This window comes from Schistocerca piceifrons, chromosome 3 (assembly GCF_021461385.2).
Source record: "Schistocerca piceifrons isolate TAMUIC-IGC-003096 chromosome 3, iqSchPice1.1, whole genome shotgun sequence".
Lineage (NCBI taxonomy): Eukaryota > Metazoa > Arthropoda > Insecta > Orthoptera > Acrididae > Schistocerca > Schistocerca piceifrons.
The window spans coordinates 650997413-651008690 of record NC_060140.1 but is presented as its reverse complement, the minus strand read 5'-3'; the positions used below and the strand labels follow the sequence as shown (position 1 = coordinate 651008690).

The following is an 11278-nucleotide window of genomic DNA, read 5'->3' as shown; positions in this document are numbered from 1 at the left end:
TAAGAGTACCAGTTTGTAGGGATGGTGCACGAGTTTCTATTGAGGCAGTATCGGGAAGGAAATCAGCCATGTCTGTTTCAAAGAAAAAAATCCGGGAATTACCCTTAAACAACTTAAGTATCCCGCAGAAATTGTACATCTCAATGCCCATAGAGTTATTTAAACTGCCGCCCTTCAGAATGGATATTTGTAACTGGCCAGTCAGCAACATTCTTTGGTAAAGTGCGGAAAAAATAGGAAATCACTTACACGAAACGCTGTTCGCTGATTTTAAAGAAGCAATCCCGGACAGAACGTTCAGCGATTTATTAGCAACAAAAGCAAAATACATTCAATGAACACAATTCACAGAAATCTCTCAATACGTGTTGTGCACCCTGCAACATAAATTTTCTATTTTCTTTCACAGTTGAGTGCTGTTAAAGACAAAACGTAGATTTTTCAGATCCACGTTGCAGGCTTTTCTCCTGGGAAATTCCTCCCATTCTCACCAGAACTACATTGAGTCATCCTATTCTTTTCTCTTCTCATTTTAGGCTTTTTGCTGCTTGTTATGGTTTTCTTATTTTCCTCGGTCTGGTATGGTCTTGTTTGCCCTTTGTTCTGTATTCTTACTAGAAATGTTTCAGTTTCCGTTCTGTGTAAATGTTCAGTCCAGAATTCTCACTGTTGAGCATGTACCGAGCAAGGGTCAAAGCTATCAGTCACTGTTCCAAGCCCTCCACTTAGGAGACGAGGGGTAAAATCATTGGAATCCCATAAAATCAATAAATGTGTTGCACACAGTTTTGGTATAATGTTAGATGATCGAACACAGTTCAATACTTCCCCCTCTACAAAACTTCACTCGAAATTCATATTTATCCACTCTTGCCCACACTCTCTGATACACTCAGTTCCTCCCCATTTTCCTGTTTTTTTAATTTTTTTTTTATTTTTTAATTGTGTGGTCTGTGAACGCTATGCATTCTGCTGTTTGATTATATGTGTCTTTTCCTGCAGTAATCAGTAAGAGAAATTGAAACTTCCTGGCAGATTAAAACTGTGTGCCCGACCGAGACTCGAACTCGGGACCTTTGCCTTCCGTGGGCAAGTGCTCTACCAACTGAGCTACCGAAGCACGACTCACGGCCGGTACTCACAGCTTTACTTCTGCCAGTATCTCATTCTGGAAGTAAGAGAAATTATTAATTTCATGTATCTATTTCTTCTTACGATTTACTATCGTATCTTTTACTCTGTTTCTGCATCTCTTCATACATGTAATACCTCATAAAGTTATCCCTCAGTGCTCTTGTTTTGTGTTAAATTTATTTTATTGTGTATGTTCATTTATTTTAAATAGTTACATAGATTATTAGGTTGCTTTACCCCATGTACGTCTTGTGTGTAATTCTTTGCTAATTCTGACTCCTCTCTCCCCCTCTTTCTCTCTCTCTCTGTCACTCTCTCTCTCTCTCTCTCTCTCTCTCTCTCTCTCTCTCTCTCTCTCTCACACACACACACACACACACACACACACACACACACACACACACACACACACGCACGCACAAACATACGCACACACCACACATACACACATTTTGTTTGTTCAGCTGTTCGATGTTTAGAGTTAATGTTTGTTTCTGATGTGTTCCGTTTATATTTATTAAACATTCAAATTTAGCAATGTTACCACTGTACTGTCAAATATGACATTTACTTTGACTTTACACCATGTTCTCGGTGTGTGACATCTTTTTCAATGCTGTTCATCAGTATATTCTTTTTAAATACGATAGTTTAAGTCTGGTTATCTGTAGTAATAGTAACTCGTGCGGTACTTTCGGATAGGGATGTAACAGTGTGACATATGGAAGTTTGGGTCGGTCCGGGAAGAGTGTGCGGATAGCTTAATGGTAAGGCAACCACCTGCGACAATCGGGAAATTTGGGTTCGAGTCCCAGTACAGTTCAACTTTTCGTATGTCACCAACAGGTAGAGTATCCGTACCTAATACAGTTGACGCCAAGTTATTCGTATTCAGGGAATTTATTTCGGTCCACTTCCGTATGTATTTAGCCGAATTAAGTCAGAGAGAAGTCACGAAGTGACAGAACTGCATTGTCATGACACACGTGATGTCACTGTCTCTGAGACGGAGCAACATTATCAGCGATACTGATTCCGTTGGATGGTACACAATTTATATCTTTGTAGCTGCTCAGCAGGGAGCTCCAGATTCCTTGCACCACCTTTAAGGGTATAGCCGCTTCGTGTTTTTCTTGCCCATCCCGATTTCAAACGGCTTCACTGAGAGGATTCAAGTAGACAGATGCATGAAGCAACGTTTTTATTTCATGAAACAGAATCATATGGTTCTTTGTGGGTGCCTTCAGATGCGGAAGTTTTGTTAAAACCTCGATATTTAATGTAGCGTCGGTACACTATCGAGCGCTCTGAAACTGTATGTACATATTTACCAATGCGCACCAACCTTTGTGAAAATTGCAACACCTAGGAGGAGATGTCTGATTACAATGAACTTTGTTCCACAGATTACGGACATGACGATGCAAAACTTATTAGAAGTAAGGAACTCTACAGGCACTTTGACCGTGAAAATTCAGTTTTGTGCTATAATCACAACTTCCAGGTAGCATGGAATGATATTCTGCAGGGGAACACATTACCACGAGGCCTGTAGGTGCTTCAAAGTGACTAGAATGAACAAGTTGCCAACCGACCATACATGAGACATGTTCAATGGGTGAAAAGCCGGTTTCCACATTCTTTACTACATGTGGCTGGACGTGGCTCTGCTGAAATATGATATGTGCAGCTGCCTGCAGGAGAGGCAGCGGTTCGCGCTCTAAAACTTCCTTGAAGTAGCAACTGCTTTTTCAGATTTCCCTTGGCAGCTAAGAGGTGACACATGTTGCAGCCTAGTTTGCATACTCCGCTGAATAATGTATCGTCTAACACGCAACCATTACTGTAGAGCAAGTTAAAGTGGGACTCGTCCGAAGGCAATGCACTCTGCCACTAAGCACACCGGTCAAGATCTTTGCGCGCCCATTGCAGTCCCTGGCGTTGTGGTTTCCGATCAATGGTTGGTGCTTTCCGATCAATGGACGCTGACGCAATAGCATTTGTGCCACCAGTGCAGCGTTCAGCAGGCGACGTCGAACTGTCAACGAACAAATGTGCATACCCTCTGCAGTGTGCCAACGTCAAGCCAATAGCGTGGACGGAGTTGTTCTGCCGCTTACGACCGCGCAGACAAGATGGCGGTCATCTCGCGCTGTGGTCACGTTATCGACACACTCGTCGCTGCGTATGCTGCCACATACCAATTTTTTGACCCATTCTCTGTCTCATAGTGATACTCTGCCATTTGACGTGAACGACGTATACCGGCACTTACTTGGACGTTTCCACTTTGCTTGACGATTCTGTGCCAACTGGGCGTGACGTAACACTGGTGTCTCAGTTCACAGAAAAGATGGCGCTGCTGTGGCATAATTCGTGTAGTCTTAATCACTTATTAAGTTTCCACTGTTTTATTATGCTTTCTATTATGGAGCGATTCAGATGATTTCTTATGATTGTTCTAATTTTTATTTATTTGTTGGTCTTGGGTTACACCAGTACAGCCATTGCAAACTTGAAATACTGGCCAACGTTAAGAAAAGTGTCCAGATTCCGTCTTCAGATCGCTTTCCTTGAGTTCCATATGACTGTTCCGAGCCAGCTGCCCATCCAAAGATCTATTACAAAAAAATATTTTATGATTACAATGGGTGCACAAATTTGTGCGGCCTACCATTTGTTACAGTTATCTGTAGAATGTGGAACAGACAGTTCACTGTCACATCTAGCCACGCACTAGCCTACACTGGTTATTTTATTTATTTATTTATTTTTTTTTTTCGAGGAACCTGATTGATGCAACACCTAGAGCGCTGAAAAACGACTTCTAATTCCTGATTCTAGAGAGTGAACCATGGTAATTCGTAAGAAATGCACCAAAGTAAAACATAAAGCAATGATGTGGAATTTAATAGCATTGAAATATTTAAAATTAACTTTATAAAATAATTATAGAATTTTTAAAATTATTTTTAGGGATCCTAGCTCGTCCAAAGTTTGATGAGCGCGAAAGTGCCCTCCGTGGCAAGATATCATACATACGAGATGTTCCTAAATGTAACAACTCCAACATTGATGAGGACATTATTATTAAAAACTTTAAAGGAGCTTTAAAACATCCAAAAATATTTTCTCCTCCATCCATTTGGTCATCATAGAGCCAGTAGCGCTCAAGAGTGCGCCCTATGGACTGAAATAATTCAGACATAAAAATGTTCCTAAGCATAAAAAACAAAAAATCATAAAACTTTGAAAGAAACGTAGAAAATTCAAAAGTTTTCTTATCTTCTTTTGATTTGGCGGTCGTTCAGTTACCACTGCGCCGGGTCGAAAAAACCAGGCCGAAGACCGCACAGCGATGAATTTTCCTGTGCCGAGTTTAATTCGCCGCCACGAGCGTGCTGAGAGCTGGGGCAGCTGATGTATGGCAGAGTATCGAACTTCACACCAAAGCAAAGGCTGTATAAATTTCGTAACAGCTGCTATTCATGAAGTCCCTTTGCTCCTTAACTAGTTTCTCTCGTGCCTTCACTTGCAGAGCGTAATTTTCCAGTTCTTCCAGAACATTCAAATAAAAACTTTTCCGAGCTATGTGTGACAAGCACTTCCATTTGATCGTTTATTGCGCTAGCCTCAGGTGCACTGTCTTCGACATGCGCTCCTAGTACTGTACGATTACCTTGTATGTATGTATATATGTATGTTAACCGGGGGCCTAGAAACGACGAAGAGGCTCCGTCACCGCCGCAGCCGCAATGGTCCACAACCCCACGACGACTACCGCAGCCCACTTCGTCCTTCCGCCGCCCCACACCGAACCACTCTTTCAGGGTTATTGTGCGGTTCGGCCCCCGGTGGATCCCCCTTCAAGGGAACGTCTCATACCTGACGAGTGTGATCCCTATGTTTGCGTGATAGAGTAATGGTGGTGTACGCTTACGTGGGGAACTTGTTTGCGCAGCAATCGCCGACATAGACAAGCTGAGGCGGAATAAGGGGAACCAGCCCGTCTTTGCCGAGGTAGATGGAAAACCGTCTAAAAACCATCCACAGACTGGCCGACTCACCGGACCTCGACACAAGTCCGCCGAGCGGATTCTAGCCGGGGACCAGACGCCCCTTCCCAATGCGGAAAGCCGTGCGTTAGAGCTCAGGGTTAACCGGGAGGGCCCGATTACCGTGACTACAACGTTCCTTGTATCGAATTTCGGAATTTCACCCAACACCTATCAGAGTCCGCATGTTTGATCTTGTGCACTCCGGAGTTGCAGTGTTTATTTTCCTTCGTCACAGTCGGTCTATGCTTTAATCTGTGCGCCATTTGCCTATCCTTTTTCAAATTCTACAACAATATCTTCAGGAAACACTCCCAGTGTATGACAAAGTGACGAATTTCTTCCTAACTTTAATCTCACAGTTCTCTTCATTTGTACTGGTAAAATTGTTCTTGAAGGCATTAAACATACGGATATCATGTCGTATCCTGTACCAATTATCTGTAGCAACTTCCTTAACAATATATATTTCTGTTTGTAATTCCTCTTCCCTTAGAGGCAGTTTCAGGGATCTATTGCACACTGTATAAAAGTACGCTCTTTTATTTTGGATTGGGTGACGTGTGGTATCTCTCACAATACTATCTGAGCACGTGTCCTTTCTAAGGATGTCGAATTCGTGCCTTCCTCCATCCCTTTTTGTAAATCTAAAGCCGGCCGAAGTGGCCGTGCGGTTAAAGGCGCTGCAGTCTGGAACCGCAAGACCGCTACGGTCGCAGGTTCGAATCCTGCCTCGGGCATGGATGTTTGTGACGTCCTTAGGTTAGTTAGGTTTAACTATTTCTAAGTTCTAGGGGACTAATGACCTCAGCAGTTGAGTCCCATAGTGCTCAGAGCCATTTGAACCATTTTTTTGTAAATCTAAGAAGTTAATTCCTCCGTTATCCTCAATTTCTAATGTGAAGTGCATTTTTGGATGTTGCTCGTTTAAAATCCCGGTCATTTATACTATTTCTTCTATCCTCCATTCAAACAGTAGTCGTCAACACACCGTGTGTAATAGATAATCTTGTCGTTTCTACAATTTTCGAGTAATTTAAAACAATTTCATTAAGACGGTTAATAACACATAATTAAATGCAGGGACATCTTATCTCAACTGACTACTTTCTAATAAATCGAAATAAAAACGAGCGAAAACACACACACACACACACACACACACACACACACACAGACACACACACACACAAGGAAGCCAGAAGCCGAAACTTATATATGACCAATTCACGAGCGATTTATAAACGTCTATTTTTGGGACGTTCTTGATTCATCTGGATCATCTGCATAAGTAACCAGTCTGATTGTCTTACATATATATGGCAGCTAAAGGAGATGCAACTGACATCCTGAATGTCCCTACAGTCGCAGTTTGGTGGTGGTGTGATGTATATTCTATACGGGTGTTGACGGCAGCAGCCGTGGTTGAATTTCAACTGGGCAGTGGTACTTAAGTACAGCCTCAAATTCCCTATGCGAGTTGAGTTACGTCTCATACTCCACTTTTCAATGTTCCTTTGGGATTTTAATAAATTCGGGTGTACTTGTTTGTAACAGACGACCCTATGCAGAGCTTCGGTTACTGTTCAATTCGATTTGGCCCACGTCTCTACTATGACAATCACACCATCCGCCGGGATGTATCACTGTTGCATTCATTGTTGCGTTCTTTGTCAGATGGTCAGCTTTGTGATTCGTCATAACCTCAGCATGTCCTTTGTTCGACATAAATGACACTTCTACACTATGTGATCAAAAGTATCGGGACACTTAGTTGAAAATGACTCACAAGATAGTGGCGCCCTCCCTCCATCGATAATGCTGGAATTAAATATGGTGTTGACCCACCTTTAGCCTTGATGACAACTTCCACTCTCACAGGAAGAGGTTCAATCAGGTGCTGGATGGTTTCTTGGGGAATGGCAGCCCATTCTTCACGGAGTGCTGCATTGAGAAGAGATATCGATGTCGGTACGTAAGGCCTGGCACGAAGCCGGCGGCGTTCCTAAACATCACAAATGTGTTTCATGGGATTCAGGTCACGACTATATGCAGGCCAGTCCATTAGAGGGTTGTTATTGTCGTATAACCACTCCACCACACGCCGTGCATTATGAACAGATACTCGATCGTGTTGAAGGATGCAATCGCCATCCCCGAACTGCTCTTCAACACTGAAGAAGCTTAAAACATCAATGTAGGCCTGTGCTGTGATAGTGCCACGCAAAACCCAAGGACTGCAAGCCCCCTCCATGAAAAACACGGCCACGCCATGTAGAAAAACATTTGAGGATGGTCATTACTAACTGCAACCGGTCATCGTCAAAGGAATTTATATTGTGATCGAACACTGGAATAAAAAACTTTTGACACCATCATACCACCGCCTACGAATTCTACTGTTGCCACTACACACGCTGGCAGATGACGTTCATCGTGCATTCGCCATACCCACACCCTGCCATCGGATCGCCACATTGTGTACCGTGATTCGTTACTCCACATAAATTTTTTCCACTGTTCAGTCGTCCAATGCTTACGCTCCTTACACCAAGCAAGGCGTATTTGGCATTTACCGTCGTGATGTGTGGCTTATTAGCCGCCGCTCGACCATTCAATCCAAGTTTTCTCACCTCCCGTCTAACTGTCATAGTACTTGCAGTGGATAATGATGAAGTTTGGAATTCCCGTGTGATGGTCTGGATAGAGGTCTGCTATTACACATTACGACCGTCTTCAGGCGTCGGCGGTCTCTGTCAGTCAAAATGGTTCAAATGGCTCTGAGCACTACGGGACTCAACTGCTGTGGTCATCAGTCCCCTAAAACTTAGAACTACTTAAACCTAACTAACCTAAGGACATCACACACACCCATGCCCGAGGCAGGATTCGAACCTGCGACCGTAGCAGCAGCGCGGCTCCGGACTGGAGCGCCTAGAACCGCACGGCCACCGCGACCGGCTCTGTCAGTCAACAGACGCTTGTGTGCTGTACGTGTCTCTTCACGTTCTCACTTCACTATCACATCGCAAACAGTGGACATAGGGACGTTTAGGAGCGTGGAAATCTCGCGTTCAGACGTATTACACAAGTGACACCCAGTCACCTGACCACGTTCGAAGTCCGCGAGTTCCGCGGAGCACCCCATTCTGCTCTCTCTCGATATCTAATGACTACTGAGGTCGCTCATAAGGAGTACCTGGCAGTAGCTGGCAGCACAATGGACATTTTATGAAAAACGTATATTCGGGGGGGGGGGGGGTTCTGAATACTTTTGATCGCTATGATAGAGCAGGAGATACGTGATATAGTAAATAATAACTCCCTTTATCTTTGTTATTTGATGTCAGTGTTTGCACAGTGGAGAGGAGTCGGTGGTTATTAGGTATCGGTACCTCCCCACGGGCGCCATAGGAACGGAATTGGAAGTTTCCAGTAGACGCCTATAAGGGTGGCGCGGGATATCGTGCATGCTGTGGTCTGGGCAGCCTGAGTCACGTCTCCAGCGGCTTGGTACCACGAACGCTCTCCGTCGCCACGATATAGGACGGCCAGCGGCAGCCACTGAAACCACTTGCACTTGGAGCAAGTCCAAGGTGCCTCATCCTAGTTGCTACTGTGTGAGCTGGACTCTGGTTCTTGCTGCGTTATGAAATGGGCTTTCACGGTTTGTTAATACCACCCAAGGGTGAATGACGGAAGGTGTGGACCAAAGGGATTTGAGGTAGTTCATTCACTGTTTATCTTTTTTTTACAACACACTTCTTTATTAATAACATTGATAATACTATTAAAAGGAAACAACACAACAGGCCTTGTAATTCGCCTAACTGCATAAGTGAACTACTAAAAGTAATCGTTAATATGTTTAGGAACACAATAAACTTCAACTCACAAATAGCATTCAGTTGTTTACTAATTAATTAAATGTCTGTTCAAGGCAATTTCCCCACATAATCAACACAACTTAAAACCAGAATTCTTTCTTGCTATTACATGTCTGCATAAGTTAATGGCCATACATAGTAACCTCTGAACAACAATTAATATATCTAAAACAGTGTTCCTTTCAAGATTAACACTCAATGTCACAGGGAAACATTAATCAGAAACAGACATCGGTTCGTTACAATAAACTCACAAATCACGTGGCTGTAAAACACAACCAAGTCAGTGGCACACAAGAAGGTCAGTAGTAGTAAGACCCTTTATCATTTTCCCATTCGGAGGGGCGTAAAACAATAACTCTTAAGCGGAGAAGTATGAATGCATTTGAGCAATTCAGTGACTGACAACAACTAAGTTTTTAAATGCAGAACACAAGTCCTCACAGGATAAATGCGGCCTTACGCAATGGACTCCTGATAGTAAGGTCAAGCGTCAAAAGCACACTGCTCAATAAATACACCAACTGTGCTCGCAATGGCATCACATGAGTCACAGAGCCATAGAGACGAGAATGTAGTCACTAGAAGCAAATCCATCATAAACAAGGAAGCAGCATGTTCCCGACAGCATCGGCACCTCTACCCACCAAGTCCGCCGCAAACGCCCCAACACAATCAGATAACGTGGCAAACTTTCCTCTTGCCACCACACACGGCGACGGCAGACACGGCTTCACGCTCCGCGCATTACTGCCTATTTCCCTGTTTCTGCTCGCCCTCCAAATTCCAACTACTCGACTGTCACAGGTGCCTCACCGACTTCTCCCACTAGGGGGCGCCACTTCTCTCTTTCCTCCGCGATACAGCGATAATACACTCCTGGAAATGGAAAAAAGAACACATTGACACCGGTGTGTCAGACCCACCATACTTGCTCCGGACACTGCGAGAGGGCTGTACAAGCAATGATCACACGCACGGCACAGCGGACACACCAGGAACCGCGGTGTTGGCCGTCGAATGGCGCTAGCTGCGCAGCATTTGTGCACCGCCGCCGTCAGTGTCAGCCAGTTTGCCGTGGCATACGGAGCTCCATCGCAGTCTTTAACACTGGTAGCATGCCGCGACAGCGTGGACGTGAACCGTATGTGCAGTTGACGGACTTTGAGCGAGGGCGTATAGTGGGCATGCGGGAGGCCGGGTGGACGTACCGCCGAATTGCTCAACACGTGGGGCGTGAGGTCTCCACAGTACATCGATGTTGTCGCCAGTGGTCGGCGGAAGGTGCACGTGCCCGTCGACCTGGGAACGGACCGCAGCGACACACGGATGCACGCCAAGACCGTAGGATCCTACGCAGTGCCATAGGGGACCGCACCGCCACTTTCCAGCAAATTAGGGACACTGTTGCTCCTGGGGTATCGGCGAGGACCATTCGCAACCGTCTCCATGAAGCTGGGCTACGGTCCCGCACACCGTTAGGCCGTCTTCCGCTCACGCCCCAACATCGTGCAGCCCGCCTCCAGTGGTGTCGCGACAGGCGTGAATGGAGGGACGAATGGAGACGTGTCGTCTTCAGCGATGAGAATCGCTTCTGCCTTGGTGCCAATGATGGTCGTATGCGTGTTTGGCGCCGTGCAGGTGAGCGCCACAATCAGGACTGCATACGACCGAGGCACACAGGGCCAACACCCGGCATCATGGTGTGGGGAGCGATCTCCTACACTGGCCGTACACCACTGGTGATCGTCGAGGGGACACTGAATAGTGCACGGTACATCCAAACCGTCATCGAACCCATCGTTCTACCATTCCTAGACCGGCAAGGGAACTTGCTGTTCCAACAGGACAATGCACGTCCGCATGTATCCCGTGCCACCCAACGTGCTCTAGAAGGTGTAAGTCAACTACCCTGGCCAGCAAGATCTCCGGATCTGTCCCCCATTGAGCATGTTTGGGACTGGATGAAGCGTCGTCTCACGCGGTCTGCACGTCCAGCACGAACGCTGGTCCAACTGAGGCGCCAGGTGGAAATGGCATGGCAAGCCATTCCACAGGACTACATCCAGCATCTCTACGATCGTCTCCATGGGAGAATAGCAGCCTGCATTGCTGCGAAAGGTGGATATACACTGTACTAGTGCCGACATTGTGCATGCTCTGTTGCCTGTGTCTATGTGCCTGTGGTTCTGTCAGTGTGAT

General features: G+C 45.4%; 1 non-coding gene across 1 annotated transcript; it reads right to left on the bottom strand.

Moving 5' to 3' along the window:
• Positions 1–1046: 1046 nt before the first annotated feature.
• Positions 1047–1121, bottom strand: Trnap-cgg. The gene has a single exon. It is a non-coding gene; the product is annotated as a tRNA-Pro (tRNA).
• Positions 1122–11278: the final 10157 nt, after the last annotated feature.